Genomic DNA, 17,445 nt, shown 5'->3' on the forward strand with positions numbered 1-17,445 from the left:
ATATCTTGAAATGAGACTTTTGCTAGAGAAACTTGCTATATTTTATATTTGTTTCACTTTGGTTTTAGCTTTATAAAATTGTGCAAAATCTTTAAAAATTTTATGTAATCAAAACAATCTGTTTTATCTTCTGTGATTTCCTGTATTTTTTGCCCAGTCATGAAATTATTTTCCTGTTGCTAGATATGATGAGTAATTTTCCCCGTTTCTCTAATTTGTTATCTTACTGTGTTATCATTTCATTGCTTCACAACTGTCTTTTCCTTCCAAAAAAACAGAAACCATATCTTGCAAAAAATTCATAGTCAAATAAAACACATTGGACATGTCTGAATGTCTGCCTCAGTCTCTGCCTCCTGTCTATCACCTGTCTGCCAAGTGATGGGAAGCATGCTTCATCAATGGCCCCTTGGAATCTTGTTCAATGGTTGTGCTGTTCAGAGTACTGAAGTCTTCCAAAGCTGTTTTACTTTTAATTATCATGGTTTTTATGCAAATCATTCTTCTGCTCACTTAATTCATACAAATCTTCCTAGGCTTCTCTGAATCTTTCAAACTCATCTTTTATGATATAAAAATATTTCTTTTTATTGTTATCTTAAAATAAAAATTTCAATATACAAGGAACAGAAAAAGAAAACTTCAATTAAACCTTTACTATGTTAATATTTTTTAAAGCATATATTAAATTCAGCACAATAGCACTAACACTTCCTTGCCCATCTATGATCCCTTCTGAACTTCCTTCTCCTAAATATTATAAATGTTGACATATTTACTCTTATTTTTGTACCACTAACACTCACTATTCATTCCATTCAAAACTATTATCCCCACAAAAAATCCTTTCTTCCAACAAATAAATATTATCAAGCAAAAAAAAAATCACACATTAACTGTTTTTGAAAATGTCTTCCTCATTCTACATGTCTATTCCAGTGTCTCTCTGCTGCTAGATGGGATGCATGCTTTATCATCAGTCTTCTGGAATCCTTATTTACTCAGAGGTTTTAAAACTTTCAAATTTGCTTTACTTTGCATTATTGTATTAACTATGTAAACTGTTCTCTTGCACATACTTTGGCAAAAATTCCCATAAATTTTCCTAGATTTCTCTTAACTTGTCCTTTTAATTATTTCTTGTGAAATAATAATATTCCATATTATTAATATTTTCCAGTTTGTTCAAACATTCACCAGCTGATGGGTATTCATTTTTTTTAAGTATTTAATGCAAAAATAATTGCTGCTTTTCCTGTTTCTTTGACCTCTGTAGCATATATGTCTGATAAATAACATTTATGGTTACATACTGGCTTTGGGTGACATTTTGGAGTATAGTTCCAAAACTGACTTCCAGAATGGTTGGATCGATTCACAGCCCGACCAACAAAGTAACAGCTTGCCGATTCTTTGACATTGCCTTCAACGATTGCTATTTTTATCTTTTGTCATCTTTGCTAATGGATTAGTGTGAAGGGAAGCCTCAGACTTTAATTTTCATTTATCTTATGATTAATGATCTGGAACATTTTCCAACATAGTTGTTGATAGCTTGCATATCTTGGGTTTTTTTTCCATAAATGACTATAAATATCCTTTGACCATTAATCTAATTGAGGTCTTATTTTTATATCCTTATATCAGTTCCTTACGTATCTTGAATATCTGACTTTTTTCAGATAAATTTATGGTAAAGATTTTTCTAGTTAATTGTTTCCCTTTTAATTCTAACTTCTTTCATTTTGTTTACTTAGTACTCTCCGATTTTATGTAATTAAAACTGTCTATTTTGTCTTTTACGATTATTCTCATCTTTGGCATAGTGACGATTTCTTCCCTTGTTTATAACTGTGAAATTGTGTCATTGATTTCTCCAATTTATTTATATTATCTATTATATTTAGGTCATATATCTGTCTAATCTCTCTACACATTTTGTCTCTGTAATCTCATCCACTCCTAAAGGTTCAGCTGCCACTTCTATGCAGATGATACAGTGAATTCAATAGGGGGTTAGATTTAGTTGTAGAGTTGAGAGGAATTTGGTTCATGAAGGATCAGCATTATTAAGTAATTGCTACAAGCAAAGCTTGGTACTTAGTGTTACAGAGAATATAGAAATGAATGAAACAGGTTTTCTGCTCACAAGTAGTTGACAAGTTTGTGAGAACCTTGGTTCAGCATTCAAATACTACTGACACAGCTCATATGGTAGGGGTAATCATTAAGGCAATAAATTGGCTATTGATATCCTACTATGTGTAGGGCAGAAGAAGATTCGCTCTTCCTTTCCAAGAATAGAAAGATCACTGACATCATATCCTTTGGAGCTGGGGTTCTAGTACATTTGGTTGGTAGAGAACTTTAGGGAAATGTATGTAGCCAAGAGAGCTCATTCCTGAAGATTAACCTCTGGCTGATGATACTTGACTTTTGGGGGAAAATGTTGCCTGTTAAGAAACACAGTTAAACTGATTGAACCAGAAATTCTCTTTTTTTAGACCATTCGTTTTGTCTGGCCTGGAAAGCCCTGCTTTTCAAGGGGAATGGCGGGGGCCGGGGGTTAGATCCAAGTTTCCAAATGGCAGGCACGTGTTTCCATGCTGGTCAATGTTGCTTTGAAATCAAGCATGTTTACAGGCCATTACTGCTCTTGAACAGAAAAAAACAATCTTCAAAGATATGCAGCAGAAAACAAGGAGCCTTTAATGCTTTGAATAAATATTTATGATATAGTGAAAAAGTATACACATATTCCATATTTTGATCTCCATTTGTTTATGACACAGTTTGGTTTGAAAATTGTATTTTGAAATATCCTCTGTCTACTTAAGATACAGACACACTGCAATGCCTTTTTAAAATTGTAAGAGGGGTTGAATTGGAGTTTGAACTTTTAAGGGGGACTGGGAAAACATGCCTTCTATGCTTCCAGTTGAATAAGTGGGAGCTTGGAGACTTTTTGAGTTGATAAAGAGTCCCCTTGTTGACCACTGAGGCAGAAGTGTCAGTGACTCAATGGATTTTTTTTAAAGTCACCTTTAAACCTCTCCTTAAACGTTCAACCCCCTTCCAACTTCAGACCATGCCAATATTATCTCAAGCCACTTCATATGAAGGGTCAGGAAGGGGAGGCTTTCGCTTTCTCATATTTTGACCACCATGTGGCTATAAGCACATGGCATCTAAAGCACTTGTAGTACATAAAGTACCAGGCAAGTCTGAACTCAAATTGGGCTGTCTGTTTTGTGTTCATTTTTCTCTTGATTGTAGGTGGATGGGTATCTGTCCCAACATGGAGAGAGAGGTCTAGATGTCTATGGAACTTTTGTTGGAAGAACCCTGGGGGTAAAGGGGTAACATTCTGCCAGAATGTCATATACTCTAGCACACTCAGAGAAGATTATTGTCTCTTGTTGGTTCATCCAACAAGAGGATGGACCCAAGACTTGGTGAAATATAAATGTCCAGTCAATAGGATCATAAACTGCTTTACATTCTGATGAGGTTGAAATATTAGCTTCTTAAGAGATTTTAGCAGTAGTTTACTGAACTCTGGGGACATTTAGAGATATAAAGTGACTTGTCCAGGGACACATGGTCAACGTGAATCAAAGACAAGACTTAAACCCAAATCTTCATGGATAAGAAGCCAACTCTCTCTCTGTCTCTCCATTACATCACAATGCATTTTTTTGCATGATACACAGTCGGTGCTCAATAAACACTTGTGTTTTAGGTCCCCAATCACCTCACACTTGGTCTATTGCAATAGCTGCTAGCAGGTTTGCCTGCCTCAAATTGATCCATGCTTTAATCCAACCTCCATCCAGGCACCAAAGGAATTTTCCTAAAAGTATAGGCTGTCACCCCCTTACTCAATAAACTTCAGTGTTTCCTTATCATCTCCAGGATGAGATACAAAATCCTGATTGGCATTTAAAGACCTTAATAATCTATCCCCTCCTCCCTTTCCAGGCTTCTTACACTTTATTCCCTGCCATATACTCTTTGATCCATGGCGTTCTTGCTCTTCTACAAACAAGACATTCTATCTCTTGACTCTGGGCATTTTCCCCGGCTGTTCCCCTACTTGGAATGTGCTTCCTCCTTATCTTCACCTCCTGGCTCCCCTGGCTTTGTTTAAGTCCCAGCTAAAATCCCATTTCCTGATTTCCCAATTCCTTTTGATTCTAGCACATTTCCCTCTGTTAATTATGTCATATATATGTACGTGTATATCCTTTTGTAACTTATTTGTATATATTTGTTGCTCGTTGCCTTCCCCACGAAATTTTGAGCTCCACTAGGGCAGGGGCTGTGTTTCGCTTCTTCTTTTAGCCTCTAGCATAGTGCCTAACATATAGTGGACGCTTAATCAATGTTCATTAATTAGTTCAATTTTTTGAAGGGATATATATGTAGCAAAGATAAATGGAATTTAAATTTCAGAATTTGACAAGAGGTTAACAAAAATGAAATAAAAGATGCAATAAATAGATTAGAACATGGCCTTATCTACTGATAATACAACATCCAATAAGTTCTTGGCTTGCCTTGTTAGTGACTGATAAAGTAGAGGAAATTCACACTAATACATTGTTGGTAGAGTAGTGAATTTATTCAAGTATCCTGAAAAGCAGTTTGGATTTATGTGAATTAAATGCTAAAGAGTTCATACTCTTTGATTTATAGATTCCACTGCTAGACATTTACCCCAAGGAAGAATTTTTAAAAAGTCCTATACCCTAAATAATTTTAGCAGCACTTTCTGTAGTAACAAAAGCTAGAAATAGAGTAGATGCCCATTGATTGCAGAATGACTAAATAAATTGTGTTGCATGAATGTAAAAAAATGCTATATGCTATGAGAAATAATGAATTGATGATTAGAGAGGAGCATGGGAATACATCTATGAAGGGATGCAAAATGAAGTAAGCAAAACCAGGAAAACATCATTTTCAATGCCTACCATGATGTAAAATGAAAGGACAATGACAAAATGATTTTTAAAAATGTTGCAAAATTACAAAGAACAAGTTAGCACCAAAGAAGACATTGGAGAACACCCTTCTCCCAAATCTTTGCAAAGATGAAGGGTTCACAGGTGTGGGACATTGCATGAAGTGTCCAGTTTTTTGATGTATTGATTGGTTTTGATGATTTTTTCTCCTTTTCTTTTAAAAAATTCTTTTTTATAAAGGATTGTTCTCTGGGAGAGGGAGAAGGAGGGTTACAAAAGGAAGTCTATGTGATGTAGAAATAAAAGGTATCCATACAAATTTATTTTAAAAAATATTACACGTAATTGCTCTTCCTAGATTGAGTAACATGGTGCATTGGAGTGATCCCTGGATTTTGATCAATGCTCTAGAGTTGAGCAGCCCATATTTATCCCTCAAACTGTGTATTGGACACCTGGTGTGTAATATAACCCTCTTCCTTTTTACATGAAGGGAAACTGAAGCCCAGCATAACTTACTGAAACATTCACAGTTAGTAGGTGATAGAGACTTTAACCCAGACATTCAATCTGAATATTTTTTTTTCCATATAGACTATACCTTTTGTTGACACTAGACATACTGGGGTGCATTAAGACTGGAAAGGAAGCTTCATAATATGGGTGAGAGAATGATCTTGAAAAGACATCCACATATTTTTCTCTGTGCAGTTACGACTTCCATCTGACCCAGTTCCTTGGGTATGCACATCATGGTGGTATAGGCTGAAGTTTCTGGGGATATACCGGATCTGCCAGGGTCTCAACTATATAGGACCTTGAGTTGGTGTCAAAAATCCATTGGTAGAACATCCAAGGTGAAGGAAGCATGGTGTCATGGAAAAAGTGGGATAGATTTGGAGGTAGGGACTCTGGATTAAAATTCAATTTCAGCCACTTGTTACCTATGTGACTCTGGCCAATTCATTTTAACTAGACTTCCTTTTCTTCATCCATAACATTAGAGAGCTGGATTAGTTGACCTCTGACATCCCTTCCAGTTGTGAATCTGTGATCTATGATCACATGATCATAATGCTTTCATGGGGTGGCTGAGACGGGATGCTGAAATATTCTCCATGCTGGGTCAGCTCTGTTCCCACCTCACTTCTTGCTCCCTCCTCTTCCAGTGGCTTGGCTTTCCCAACTGCAGCTGGGGAAGGGTGTAACAGAATCTCAGTTACCTTGCTGCTGACTTTTATGACTGAGGTTTTTCATTCCCTTTAAAGTGCTACAGCTGCTAGAATTATTAGCCATAGCTCCAATGACCCCTTCAGCCCTTGTCCTGGACACAGGCCTCTTAGACTCCGCAGATGCTCAGATGCTTCTCAGATGGATTTAGAACTCCATTGTAATGTCATGTACAGAATCCCAAAGTTGGAAGGAGATTCTGAAATCAATAAGTTGAATCCATATCTGACTGAGAATCCTCTTTGTACCTGGAAAAGATATTCAACCTCCATGAGCCTCAGTTTCCTCCTCTGTAAAATAGAAATATTAATGGCACTGATATCACACTGGTGTTATCAGGATGAAATGAGAAAACACACACAAGGCATATGTGTATGGGGGTACTAGGTGGCACAGTGCATAGAGAGCTGGAATACAAGTCAGAAAGGCTTCAGTTAAAATCCAGACTCAAACACTAGCTGTGTGACCCTGGGCAAGTCACTTCACCCTATTTGTCTCAGTTTCCTTATCTGTAAAATGAACTGGAGAAGGAAATGGTAGATCATTCCAGTATCTTTGTCAAGAAAATCCCAAATGAGGTCATGAAGAGTTGGGACGCTACTGAAAAGACTAAGCAGCAACAATAATTAGGAAAATAATACCTATATAATATCATAAGGATGTTGTCAGGATGGAATGAGTGAGAAAATACACATAAGGTATACGTGTATATGTATTTGGGTTTGTATGTTGCCCATAGAGGTTATGTGTATGCATTTGAATATTTGAATCCAAGTATAAGAATTTCTGTTTTTCTTTACAAATTATATCTTTATGTATTTCCTTACATTTACTCGTGCTATTGGCTTGATCAGAGAGTTTCATCCATGATGTGCCTAGAGACACAGGCCTGCTGCCCCAGATGCCACAGTGACTGAGTTTGTTCCTTTCTTTATCACCATATTTTTGCTGTAGTCACTCTGTGGTGCTACTCTGTCCTCAACATTATGATCTCATATTTGAAAGGGACTTTAGAGTAGATCTAATACAACCATTACTTAGAAAATATTCTATCCCATAGCATACCATTGGTGTCACATACCTTGCCTTGTCTTTATCCCCTATGTCAATCTGTCCCTCACATGATGAATTTCACAAAATGAACGCAGTTCAACCAGACATCAATACACATTTATTAATTACCTACTATGTGCCAGCCACCAAGTGCTAAGGAACCTACAGTCCTGCAGATGTTGTAGCCATGGCTACTGAAGACTCAGAATGAAAAGTCTCTGGTGCCAAAAATCCTTGGTTTCATTAAATCATTCAACATCAGAAATTCATATAATTTTATCAGTGGAAATGACATTTAAAAAAGAGACAGTACCATTTGCCTTGAGGATGCTAGGTGGCACAGTGGATAGAGAGCCAAGACAGGAAGATCTGAGTTCAAATGTGGCCTTAGACACTCACTAGCTGTGTGACCCTGGAGCAAATCACTTTACCTCAGTTTCCTCATCTGTAAAATGGGGATAATGGTAACACCTATGAGATGTTATTTGCAAAACTCTTAGTAAAGCCCTGGCACATAGGAGGTACTGTATAAATGCTTTTCCCCTTGTTTTTCCACTACCCTAAAGACCATGGGATATTGTCATGACTTGTAGCTGAAAGATTCCATAGGGGTAATCTCCCTTGTAGAGTATGCATTTCTTGAGAGCAGGAGCACGTTACCTTTTTTTATTTGCATCTTCAATGTTTGGTTCAGTGCTTAGCACGCAAAATCTTTTTCATTCATTTATACCAAATAAATGATCTTCTAGACTTTTGCTTGAAGAATTTGGGTGAGAGGTCACTCATACCTCCAAGAGGCAGCCCAGTTCATTCCACTTTTGGATAGCTCCAACAATTAGGGATTTTTTTCCTACTTCAAGCTGAAATTTGCCCCTGTAACTTCAAGCCATTACTCATTTCCATTCCCAAGGACAACTCCCTGTTTCTAAGATTGTTTTGTGGGAAGACCCAAATAAACAAAGCTTGAGATTTGCAAGTCCCGTTGATGACTCCTGTTGTCTGAGAACAGTTCAGTCTAGGAGTCGCCAGGCTGTTGAAAATGGCATGCAGGCACCCTGCCATTATCACCACAGCCTGTTTGTCCAGTTCCTTCATGGTCACTGCTAGTTTCCTACAAAAGTCTACAAGGAATGGATCCAGGCAATGCATGCGGTGCCTCATGTGGAAGATATTTTCACTCTGGACTCCTATGATTGAGGGCAGATGCTCTGAAACTTCCCTGTAGATAACCCCTCTAATAAATACAGGCGCAATTTCTTTAGTGTGTTAAAGTTTACAAATTGCTTTTCTCAGAAAGTCTTTATTAAGTTGAGAGTACAAAGAGGATCATCCCACTTTTCAGTTGAAGAGACTGAGGCTTTGGGTAGCGAGGCAACTTGCCTAAGATTGTGTAGGATGGTAAGCAGCTCATTTGAACTCAGTTCTGAATGGGAGTGCAGAGGATTCTTCACTACTGTATGTGGTTCCTACAGATTCCAACGTGATGTCTTATAGCATGTTCTGTCTCATTGTGCTGTAGACCATTCATCATTGGATCATGTTGGATTTTCTTGTATTTTGAAGTGGGCAGCATTTTGTTACACACATGCTTTTCTTTTGGCTGGTAGCTTCATGCACCTAATGTGATTTATGGCTTGCATGCTGAACAGAGCTGTAAATAGGGCGGGGTGATCTGGTCTATGTCCTAAGGCATGGAAATTTAGAGAGGGGGCAAACATTTACTCCTTTAGCTGAAAGAAATCACTAGTGGCTAATGCTCCTGATCAAAGTTTCCTCCATTACCTAACTGTTTCCTTAATATACTATTTTACGTCATGTTTTTGTTTTGACTAGATCTGTAATTTCTTCAAGATCAATACATTTTCTGCAATCTATGCTCTTTAGCTCGTTGCACTGAGATGTGAAGTGATTTTCCCAGGGCCACAGGCCAGAATGTGGCACAGGACTGACTCAAACTCAAGCAATCCTGACTCTAGGGCCCTCTCTTCATCTACTATGTCCAACTGTTACTCATGTAATACATTTCACTGTATGAATGCAGTTCAACTAGTCAACAGCAAGTCAATAAGCATCTATTAAGCACCTACTATGTGCCAGCCACCGTGCTTTTAAACACTGGGGGTAAAATAGAAGGCAAAAAACAGCTTCTGTGTTCAAGGAGCTCATGGGAGAACCAACATGCAAACGGTTACGTACAAGTAAACTGTATACAGGATAGACTGTAGATGAAATCAGAAAGAAGATACTAGAGTTAATTCAGCATATAATTTGTAAGCACTTACTATGTGAGAGACAGTAGGCATAGTGGATAGAAGGCTGACTTTGGAGTCAGAAAGACCTGGGTTTAAGTCCTGATTTAGACGCACACACACACACACACACACACACACGTTAGTTGTGTGGCCATAAACAAATTGTGAGGTAGTAGTAAGAATACTGGAGTGGGAGCCAAGGAATTTGGGTTCCAGTTCTGGCTCTGAAACTTACTAAGTGTGTGATCTCTGGACTCTCTAGACCTCAGTATCCTTAATGATGAAATAAGAAGGTTGAACTAGGTGACTTCGGAGATCTTCTCTGAAAATCCATAAGGCTTTGGTCCTGAGCCTAATAGATATCTCTTCCATCATGTTTTCTAGAGGATGGTTTCTCAGCCATTTAGGAAGGTCATGACTTAGTGATAACAAGTAGCTGCCATAGTATCTAGGCTTGACATAAGCTGTAGGGGAGACTGATGGAAATAAGTAATTGCTGCATTCTTCAAGGTCTTTAATATTAAAAAAAATCATCTCTGTCTGTTATGATCTTTCAGGGCAATCATACTCCAAGGAATGGCAGCTAGGTGGTGCAGTGGATAGAGTACCAGTGCAGGAGTCAGGAGGAAACGAGTTCAGATCTCACCTCAGACACCTGACACTCACTAGCTGTGTGACCTTGGACAAGTCACTTAATCCTAGTCGCCTCATCCTGGGTCATCTCCAGTCATCCTGATGAATATCTGGTCACTGGATTCAGATGGCTCTGGAGGAGAAGTGAGGCTGGTGACCTGCACAACCCTCCCTCACTCAAAACAAAGTCAAGTGCAAGTCATTTCATTATTTCTCTGATGGCATGGTCTTCTTCGGCAACTAAGGAAGAACACACACACACACACACACTCCAAGGAGCAGTTGAGTGGCCTTCTTCTTAGTAAACACCTACTCTGTGCCAGGTACATAGGAAACCACTGAAGGTTTCTGAGCAGAATGACACAATGGCACTTGAAAATGAGGACTAATCTGGCAGTCCAGTCTTCTCATTGCCCTTCATGAGTTCCAGTCTAGGCCAAAAGACATTTTTACTATGAATACCCAGCACTCCATTTGTTTTCTGTGTACCATTACCCTGCCCATCATACTTGCTCCTCACTTCTTAGAATCTCTAGTTTCCTTCTAAACTCAGCTCAAGCATCATTCTACATGAAGCCCTTCCTGATTTGTCAGACTGTTAGTATATCTATCCCCCCTCAACATCATCATCTTCATCATCATTAGCAGAAGTAGCAACAGCAGCAGCATCATGGTGCTCCAAAGTTTGCAAAATATGATCCCATTTCATCTTCAAAAGAATCTTGGGAAGCAAGAGCTATAATTGTTACCCCCAATTTACAGATGAGAAAACAGGTGGGGAGAGGTTAATGATCTACAGTCAGAAAGTATCTGAGGTAGGATGCAAACTCAGGTCTTCCTGACTCCACATCGTCTCTCAATTCACTGCTTCATTCACCTTTTGTCTGATTTGTATGTACCTACACATTTATGTGTTGCCTCCCACCAATAGAGTGTAGACCTCTTGAGAACTAGAACTGCTTCATTTTTCCCTCTGTGTCTCCACTGTCTTGAATAGGACCTGGCTCATAAGAGCAGTTTGATTAATGCTTGTGGTTGGATTTTTTTGGCAGCTGTGTGAAGGATACATCAAGTGGGAGATGATTGTTCTTCATCCTTTGTTTTCCAAGAGGACCATGACATCAGGGAGGTAATTACATGACATGCAAGTGAATTGGATTTAAGTAAACTGGGTTTGTGCAAAGGCACCAGCCTCACTTTCTCCTTCAGAGTCATTTGAGTCCAATGACCAGATATGGATCATGGCAACTGAAGATGGCCTAGGATGCAGTGAGGGTCCTTGATCTTTTCAACCTAAGGTCTTTAACATGTCTCAGTTTGCCTTTTTTTTTTTGACTTGGTAAAGAGGCCATTCTCTGCCTCATTTCTTATTAAGCCTTTATCATTGAATGGGTGTTGTCTTAGCCAAACTGAGCAACCATCCCTTTAATAATGCTATATAAGTTTACAAGACCATTAAAGTCATATTCACTGGCCAAAAATATAGTCTCAAGTATGTTTCAATACCTTTGAACTAGTCAAGCACTCATGGTGGTGGCAGAAGGAGAAGTGATGATTCTAGTAGATATTTCTCCTCCCATAGATGCTGCTACCACTACTGAATTGGAAACTGTTTGAGGGCAGATAATATATCTCCCTTATCTTCCTATCTTGCTCAGAGCCCAGCACAGGGTCTTTCAGGTAAAAGTTCTTAATTAAGGCTTGTGCTCTGAGTGACCTCAGGCTGAGGTTGACTCCATTCATTGGCTTGCAAGGCACTAGAGGAGACTTTTCCTTCACATAAACTTTGGTTCTTTACTTCAGCAGGAGATGTTCCAGTCAAACAGAGCTTTCCCGGCCAAAGATGTCTTACTGAGTATTATTTCAAAAGGGTAAAACAACAACGTCTTTGCTCACCGACCTTTGAAAGTTCAGATGAAGCAGTAGAGAAAATCCCCAAGCCTTAAAAATGGCATTATTCTTGGAGCCTAACATAACAGGCTTCTCATGTGGGAAGAGATCTCCTAATAGAAGAAAGAGTCCATCAGCTGGCCATCCTTGGCAGGATCTGGGGCCATGCGTACGTCAGCAACTGTTGTCTCAGCCTTTGGAAGGATGTGCTGGTTGCTATGGAAATGCTTATTGCGGGAGAAGGAAGTCCATGGAGTGAGCAGGGAAAGGAGGCAGAAACTGCAGAAGTATGAGGACTAGGGGTTAGAGTTAAGCAAAGTAACCAGCGAGAGCACATAAAAGGCTCATTGCCAAAGGACACAGCTGGTCCTCACCTCCCTCCACTGAGTGATAACAGTGGTAATTCCTCTCATTCCTGTTGATGAAATTAATTTTATTCAGGAATGCACATAGGGAACCAAGGTGGCTGTCCATTTTAAATTAATGGCAGAGAAATTTGTGGCCTCTCTTCAAGATAAAACATCTTTTCTTATAACCACCTCCATTAGCAGGAACAGATTTATGAGGCTTGAAAGATATCTTTGGATATATTGGATATTTAAATCTTAGACTTATACATTAACTCCACTTTCCTCCTAAGGCAACCCTTCCCATTCAAGGAATGTGTGATCAGATCTTACAGGATGCTGGAGGGGGTGTGGTATAGGGGAAAGAAAGCTGCCTATAGAAGCCTAGGATACTGCAGAGGTGAAGTGACCTAAAAGGTCATCTTGTCTAATGTCCTCATTTTATAGGAGGTAAACTGAGGCCTGAGGAAGTTAAGTGACTTCGTCAAGGTTACACAAGTAGTCCATAAGATCTAGACTTGAAGGCTACCTTGGAGGACACTTAGTATAGCCCTTTCCTTTAACAAATAAAGCACCTGAAGTCTAGAAAGATGGGGTGATTTGCATCATTTACAAAAGTATTAAATAGAAGTGTTAGAATTTTGATCTAGGTTACCTGCCACCAAACCTCAAATTTTTCTTCTGTATAGCACATTGAGCCAAAGGATCTGGATTCAAATCCTCGCCCTGTCAATCCTTATGTAACTAAAATCACTTAATTCCTCTGGGCCTCACTTTCTACACAATCTACAAAATGAAAGCATTGGGCGAGATTCTGATAAGGAATCTGTTGTATAATGTAAGCTCCTTGAGGACAGGTGCTGTTTCTGTTTTTATTTCCTGTCCCTGGCACATAGTAGGTGCTTACTAAATATGGTTTGATTGATCCTGTGGTCTATGAACTTGGCCCCAGTGTGCAAAGATCTGGCTCAGTGATTAGAACAACATGAAATATGCTATTTATGTTCCTGGTGCTCTACTGGGAAAATACAAGGAAATCTATTCAGACACTGTGGTTGGGTGGCTAGACTAGGTGTTCTCTGAGAGAGAGGGGAAGAGACAGAGAAACAGAGACAGTCTCTTGGAGGACCTATGGAAAAGGTAAAATGCAACCTATAGGCAGTCATGCTTATACTCAAGATGACTCAGTAAGTTTTATAGGAGTGACTGGAACATAGAACATAGGATCCTAGGATCAAAATTTTGGGGAAGGAGAATCTCAGAGGCCTCTCAATTTTCAGATAAGAAAACTGAGGTCTTGTCCAGAGTTATGCAATTAGTGAGCATCTGAGGCAAACTTTGAACCTGTATCTTCCTGACTCCAAGTCCAGCATTCTCTTCACTGTGGTGATCACTATTGATGGCACGGTGGATAGAATTCTGGATCTGGAGTCAGGAAGACTTGAGTTAAATCATCTTCAGACCCTTACTATCTCATTGATCCTGGACAAGTCACTTAGCCTCTGTTTAGGAGGTTCAGTGACTGTGTTTCCTCAGTTTCTTCAACTGTAAGTAGATATAATAATGGCAGATGCTTTCCAATGTTGTTGTAAGGATCAAAGGAAAACAATATTGGTAAAGCATTGAGCACAGTGCCTGACACACAGTAGGTACTTAAGCTTATTCCTTGTCTTCCTACGGTACACCAATGTTTGCCACAAAATGATATGACATTAATTTGTGAAACAAATAGCTTTTGTGGGTAGAGTTTTATGTGGCTAATAGCTACAGCCTTGGTTATAGTAGCTCCCTTTTCAAATGTTAGGTTGGAATAGATACTAAATTCTAAAATAGGAATCCATCTCAAAGTTCAGCTCTTAACCCATAAGTGAAGGAGCTGGAATTTGATGCTCTCTTAAATCCCATCCAGAGCGGGTATCTGGTATTCCAAGGATCATGCAGGTCCTATAAAATACGAATAATAAAGCACCTGCTTCCAGGGTTGGTGTAAGGATTAAATAAGATTCTTCAGAAGTGCTTTGCAAACATTAGCTATACATATATGTATGTATATATGTACACATACATATATACATATATAGATAGATATATATCTATAGATATAGATATAGATACAATTTCTGGCAAGGTTTGCTTTGGTGCATGATGAGAAAAACAGTTTCTGGGCTATATATCTATATCTATCTATTTCAAATCTGGCTTCATACACTGTGTGACCCTGGGCAAGTCACTTCACCCTGTTTGCCTCATTTTCCTAACTTGTAAAATGAACTAGAGAAGGACATGGCAAAGCACTCCAGTATCTCTGCCAAGAAAACCTCAGATGGGGTTATGGAGATTCAGACAAAGCTGAAATGATTGAACAACATGTGTACTACCCACTGTTATTGTTGACAGCCTATGTTCTAAGATCTTTCCCGTTTTGGATCCTATATAGTCTAAGATTCTTTCCAGCTCAGATATTATATATGTCATCAAGTCTATCCCAGGCCTGCTATTGAATATTCTTGAGTCCTCTTAATTTCCAAATTTCTTTGTTTAGCTTTCTATGGAGTCTCCCAGCTCTGACATTCAGTTAATCATTTAATCAACCAATAAACATTGATGAAGTCCCTCCCAGTGCCAGGTACTGTGCTAAGCAATGGTGATGCAAAAAGAGGCTTACAGTCTAGTGAGGATCTCGCCATCTTGATTCTTAGGCCTTTCCTAGCTCTTACATTCTCTGCTTTATGGTCCTCCCTGTTACATACTCAGTTCCAAATGTTCGTTTCAGCTTTGATATTCCCTGTCCTTCAAATGCAATCAGATTTGTAAAGTGCTGGTACAGTACCTGGTACATAGTAGAACCTTAAAATATGTTTTTTCTTTCCCTTTCTTCCCCAGCTCTGACGTTCTATGTTCTTAGGGCTCTCACAGCTCTAACGTTATGTTCTAAGCTCTTCTAAGCTCTAAAGTTATAGGATCTTAGGTCCTCAACTTTGACAAATCTACTCCCTCAGTCTAGAGGAATGCTACTAATGCATATAAATCTAGAAGTAATCTTACATGATCAGTGCAGGACCAAGTGCTTTTGTAGAACAAATAGTATCATAGGATTAGAGGTCACATTCCAGAAAGCATCAACTGGCTTCTTCTCGTTACTGAAGGTTTTTCAACGCTATCAGATCTCTCTGGATCTGGGGCTCTCTAAATTTCACTCCTGGAGACAAAACCTCATTTACCCTACTTTACTTATGACAATGGACCTTAAAGATTTGCTACTTATAGGGCTTTGGGTAATGTCTCAATTTTTCTTTGCTTCAGTTTTCTTTCTTTTGTAAAATTAAGAGATAGTAATGTATAACCATGGTGGTTGGGTGATGGAGTTCACAGAATACTATTCCTGGAGTCAGGAAGATTCATCTTTGTGAGTTCAGATCTGGCCTCAGACACTTAGCAACTGTGTGACCCTGGGCAAGTCACTAACCCCTGTTTGCCCCAGTTTCCTGGCAAACCACTCCAGTATCACTGCCAAGAAGACCTCAAATGGGGTAACAAGGAGTTGGGTACTACTGAGAAATGACTGGACCACAAACAGTACTACCTAACCTCTGAAAAGCTTTCTAGCTTTATACCGTCATTCTATCATATATGATCTGTCCAAGACTGCACAGGCGGTAACAGGGGTACAAAGTGACCCCCAGGTATTCTGACTCCAAATTTCAGTGACCTTTCCAAGGTACCACTCTGCTCCAAGGTGCTCTGGGAGTTCTGAGAGGAAACTTTGACTGAGAACGTAGACAATGGAAGCTTCCTGGAGGTCACATCATTTGATTTACTTATTAAAAATTACAGAATTTTAATAGTTGAATGTGGGGACAAGGAGAAGAAGAAATCCTGAGCAAGGGCATGGAAGTGAGAAAACGTGAGGGGGGTTTTGGAGAGAGGCAAGAGTCCAGTTTGTCTGAAGGATGGAAAAAGTAGGGTGGAGCCAGATTGTGGAGGCCATTGATGACTAGGGTAAGGACTCTGAACTCCACTTGATAGAAGTCACAGGCGGAGTGATATGATCAGGTAGTAACTGCCAATGTAGTCCCACTCTTGATGTGTGCTAGAGTAAGGAGAGGTGCGTGAGTGGAAGGCAATCAGTGAATCCATTACATTTTATGCTCTGATACCTTTGCCAGGTGAGAACTCCTTTACTGAATCAATTAATTAAAAATCTTTCAGCTAGATACAAGAGGATACATAATGGAATTGGTTGAGTTGACTTGGCCAAGCCCTGTGGGGTTTTTATTTTAAAAAATGCTGACTCGGAATCAGGAATTTAAATATCTGGCAGCTCAGACGTGGAAACTGTCCCAGTCAAGCCTCCTGAGAAAGAATTTCTTACTGGTAGTAGAGGTGGGGGGGTGGGAGAGACTGACCTTATGAACTCTGGAGACTCAGAAGATTTGGACATTACCGTTAGTGTCTAGTAGATCTCTGGGACAGAAGTACGATTGTCAGTGTCTGCATTGGGAGAAGAGGATAAAATAGACACAATGAAAAAAAGTCAAATTCAAGTCTATAGAAAACCAGAATCCCAGCAAAATACTATAAGGCAGCTCAGGGGAACTTCATGAATACTGCATGAAGGGTGAAAAAGGAGCATCAGCAACCCAGAGCTGGGAGTTACCCCTTGGGCATGAGTGTTCATTAAGTGTGAGCCCACTTTGCACTGGGGCGAAATTAAGTCATATTATTAAGGGGAGAGGGGTGTTTTGTAACAATAATTCTTACTATGTCACCTTAGTAACTGTCCCCTTCTAAAAGCTGAAGTTATTTAGATAGCTAATTCATATCTGAGGATAGCAATGAGGGGAAGCACACTGGTGGGAGCTTATGATCTGTTAGCAATACCCATCTACACCCTGAACCCAGAGTCCACTATAGGGCTCAGAGGGGATGTAGGTTGTCTCTGGGCACCCAGCCTACCATCATGAATAGATATTTAGAGAGGAGCTCCAGAGCATGTGCTCTACTAGATAAATTGATGGAAATATCCTCTGCTTTGGGAGCACCAAAGTTGGGACTAATTAGGGCAAGCTAGAA

At 39.3% G+C, this 17,445-nt stretch overlaps 1 long non-coding RNA gene across 3 annotated transcripts in view; it reads right to left on the reverse strand.

Moving 5' to 3' along the window:
- The window catches only part of LOC140520886 (uncharacterized), a 42,445-nt gene that overhangs the window by 21,433 nt on the left and 3,567 nt on the right, over positions 1–17,445 (reverse strand). Inside the window, exons 2-3 of one of the 3 annotated variants that reach the window (XR_011972697.1) lie at positions 16,779–16,863; positions 2,687–6,445 (exon numbers count right to left, since the gene is read on the reverse strand). This is a non-coding gene — a long non-coding RNA (uncharacterized lncRNA). Of the gene's footprint in view, positions 1–2,686; positions 6,446–15,948; positions 16,463–16,778; positions 16,864–17,445 lie in introns of those variants that run through there. The other 2 variants (XR_011972726.1, XR_011972712.1) reach the window with 2 other exon arrangements.

The sequence above is a fragment of the Notamacropus eugenii genome, chromosome 1 (genome assembly GCF_028372415.1).
Source record: "Notamacropus eugenii isolate mMacEug1 chromosome 1, mMacEug1.pri_v2, whole genome shotgun sequence".
Lineage (NCBI taxonomy): Eukaryota > Metazoa > Chordata > Mammalia > Diprotodontia > Macropodidae > Notamacropus > Notamacropus eugenii.